Source organism: Pavona decussata, unplaced genomic scaffold, assembly GCF_977016875.1.
Source record: "Pavona decussata unplaced genomic scaffold, jaPavDecu1.1 SCAFFOLD_194, whole genome shotgun sequence".
Taxonomy (NCBI): Eukaryota; Metazoa; Cnidaria; class Anthozoa; order Scleractinia; family Agariciidae; genus Pavona; species Pavona decussata.
In genome coordinates, this window is record NW_028145603.1 from 280,728 (window position 1) to 284,486 (window position 3,759).

General features: G+C 42.4%; 1 pseudogene; it reads right to left on the reverse strand.

The window, feature by feature from the left end:
- Window positions 1-414: 414 nt before the first annotated feature.
- On the reverse strand, window positions 415-1,300 carry LOC146461831 (uncharacterized; annotated as a pseudogene).
- Between the last annotated feature and the right edge of the window lie 2,459 nt (window positions 1,301-3,759).

A 3,759-nucleotide genomic window follows, 5' to 3' on the forward strand; every position in this document is an offset into this window, starting at 1 on the left:
GTTAACTATCAACTGACGTTGAGACAATACACAGCCCAAGAACTATCATTTTGATAATTATCTATTTTTATTATTAATACAATAATAAGAAATCGATCAGTAGAAGGAGATAGTCAGAGTAGTCGTAAATAATACTTCTGAAAACGCCCTTTTACTCGCCCTATAATTTATAATAACGTTACAGTTTGTGAAAACATGACTTTCTCGCCTACAACTGAACAGTAGCCGCGCACTGTTACATAGAAACATGGGCATTCACAGTAGTTTCAATACCAAGATTAACTATATATACAATTACGCGATAATTCATTTCTTTTTGTTCCAAGAAAAGAAGAAATAAACATGTTCTGATTTACATGTGGTGATTCAAATGATTACGTTCGGTGTTTGCTTTTGCCAACTGAAGTCAACAATTCAGAAGACACCACCGCCTTGTTTTTCTAACCAGAGTTTCTCAATAAGAACCTCTCTTATGAGGCGGGCCCAGGTATCCTTATCGGGAATCTTGTCACAAGTTCTCATTTGAAGAAGTTCTCTTATCGTAGCTCTGTCACGCCTATTTCCGGTTTTGGGGTCGATTGCCAAATCCATTTTCCTCGTCATCGTATCCCCTTTTTCAAGGCACACATTATGTGAAACAACACAAGCAAGGGCTGCCGTCTTCGTATTCTCCTGGCTGCACTCACCTCTTCAAAGCAAAACCCGCCACCTTCCCTTAAGTTGACCAAAAGCACCCCTCCGTCACCATTCTGGCTAGGCTCAACCGGTAGTTGTAATATCTTTGTTGTAGTGTAGGGTTGACGTTCGTGTATGGCTTCATCAACCACGGTTGCAAAGGAAATGCTGCATCGCCAATTATCAAGGGAGGTACAAGAAGCCCATCCACATCCTTGCCAATTTTGGGGAGAAATTCCTGGTTCTTGATTTGATTCCATAGATCAGTGGACTGAAAAATGATTGAGTCATGCGAATTGCCGGGATAACCGCAGCTACCCAAACAAATCTATACTTGGAATTAACCATACCCATTAACACCACAGAAAAGAAATTTTTAAAGTTATGGTATTCTTTACATGACTCCAGTCCACAGGGGGCACTTAATTGGTATATGACACCCATCGACTGCTGACCAACAGCAAGGGAATTGCCACGCCTCCTCCATGGCTAGGATTTTGCTTCTGAATTCTTCTTCTGATTTCGGCATGTGTCTTTTGATGGTATCTTCCCATAAACACTCCACGATTGCCTTTGTCACCTCACTGACAATGTATCCGACTGTCCGCTCTGCGATTCCTGCCATCTCTGCTATGGTAAAATAGTAGTCGCCTCTTGCAAGTCGATACAAACAAATAACTAATAGGGTTTCCGGGGAGATAGGCTCTTCAGTAATGGTGTCTTTTTCAATTGCTTTACGAATGCGACCCAGTAGAAACATAAATGTAGATCTAGATATCCTGAAACCGTTTCTCGCTGTAAGTAAACCATACGTTGCTAAACCAACCAGCATTGCATTGGAAACGGCGGCAAGACTGCTGCTCCATTGTTGTTCGCTAACAAAAGCAAGGTCAAGCATGCCACTTGGAGCAATAGCTGTCGTCTCTGATACACTGTTCTCAGAGCTGAATATAATGCGAGTCTTCTCTTTCTGTTTTTCGCAATTAATTGCCAAAGAAAGGCCCGACGAGCACTGTATTTCGGCATTTCGCTAGCAAGTTCTTGCAGTAACTAGCCGCAGCTGTAGCCGCGCATCGAGTGAATAGCACGGGGGCACGTGCTTATTCCTGTGTTTTAATGAAGTGCAACTTGTAAATTAGTATCGACGCAGGTTCGACGTTTGCTACCACGTTGGAATTAAGTCGACTCTTTGTCGAACTTATTTTTAATAAATTCGACGTGACTTAGACTCGACGTTTGCCCAAGGCGTTAAACGCACCATTGATATAATCAGTTATTAATGGCCAGACACACTCTTCTAAGTATCTCACCAGAAATGAGCTCGGTGGGGCAGCTGGTAGCGGAAACAACTTGTCGGCCAGGGATATTAGGTTTGTAAATTTTAGGTTCAAAGTAAATGAATGTGTTTTTTGGACGTTTCACCGCCCTATTTATTTTTACGTTGAAGTTTCCACAAATCTAGTCTCCCATAGGAGCCTTCTAACCAGTCTTAACCTTTGCATAATTCTCATGTGAATCCGAAGTTCAATTCTCGCGGGTGATAGTATTCCCATACGTAGCTTAAAGGGAGAGTTTCCCGGTTCGGCGCATGTGTGAGCGATGACGTAGGCGCTGTCAAGCTTATTGTTTTTGGACCAATTAGAAGCGAATACAAAATACCGGCGGGCCGGATACAGCAGGCAAGTCTTATAACTTGCTGGCGTAAAATAAAATTGACCGGCCAATGTTTCAGTCACGTTTCAGCGTGAAGAAACAAAAAGGTGCCCATGTAAAACACATGGGGATTTTTGCAACGCTTAGTGCAAATGTCTCATGACATCCAAGAAATGCCAGAACTTATGCGAACGCATTCGGTTTTATTTAAGTACAATGTCTTACAGTATATCTCGCGGCATGGATCTTTTTGATTACGCGCGGTTCGAAAAGCCGAGACGCTCCCTCAAACTTACGTACTTAGGACCAGCATTTCATCAGCATTCAGTGATAAACTAACTATAGTGTGTTTGTTCGATAGCCTGATTTTACTAGAACAGCGAGAAGGCGAAGAACGAGAAATCCCCAAGCTTCAAGAAGCGATGCAACCGTTTAGTAACAACAACAACGGAGCGTCCTTCCGAAATGCTGGAATCAATGTATTTGAAAAACGTAGCTGTGGTGGCAGATCAAGACTGCGTTTGCCATTCGTAATTGCCTCAAATCTTTTGTTTGTTTGTTAACCACACAGGACTTCTACATCCACTCCACTCTCCGCTTTTACTTCTGTGCTTCCCGGAGTCCGCAGAACGTCCAGTCGCCGGTCGCCGGCCACGACGTTTCATTTGACCCGCCATCGACTAAAATGTCGATTTCGGCGGCAAAAATACTTTCAACATTACAAAAAACGAACTTATATTTACAAGAGGAAACACTAGATTACAAAAAGTGGAGAACAAAGAGCGGATGATCAAAATTCGGGCACGATTTTAACAGATTATATCACCACAAACTCACGTCGAATTTAGTGTCGACCCGCACAATTTATTTTTAAGCCGGTCTGCTCGCGCATGCGCGTAACCGTGAACATCAGCCTTTAAAATAGACCGATCTGTAAAAACACCTAAAAGGCTTAGTATAGGAGCTGTACGCTCCGTACCCTACGTGCCAGACACTTTTCATGCGTGGTTTCCGGTTTAGGTCAAGTCTTTGTGGTTCAGCCTTCGGCCGAAAAAAGTGTTCTCGCCGCGCGCGAGAAAAAACCTCTGGTATCCAGGATACACACTCCAAGTATAATGGTCTCCTCTCTTCTAGCTTTGACTCGACCCTCCTACGTGAGAAACTCCCATCTTTTATTCTCAATTTCTCAGACTTTAATGTTTATGTCAGGTTTATGTACAAAATGATGACACTGATTGTTGTAGCTGAACTCAGAGAAAATGCGGTATTAGCCAGGTCAAGCTTAATTTGCAAACATCGTTGCCAAAAGTTGAGATAGAGCTGCATGGAATTGTACCAACATAAGGCAAGACAGAAATAAGTTTAAATTTTATTTCTTGAAGCTCCTTTGTACATAGACTAGCCTTTCTTAAATGGACATGAATCAAAGAT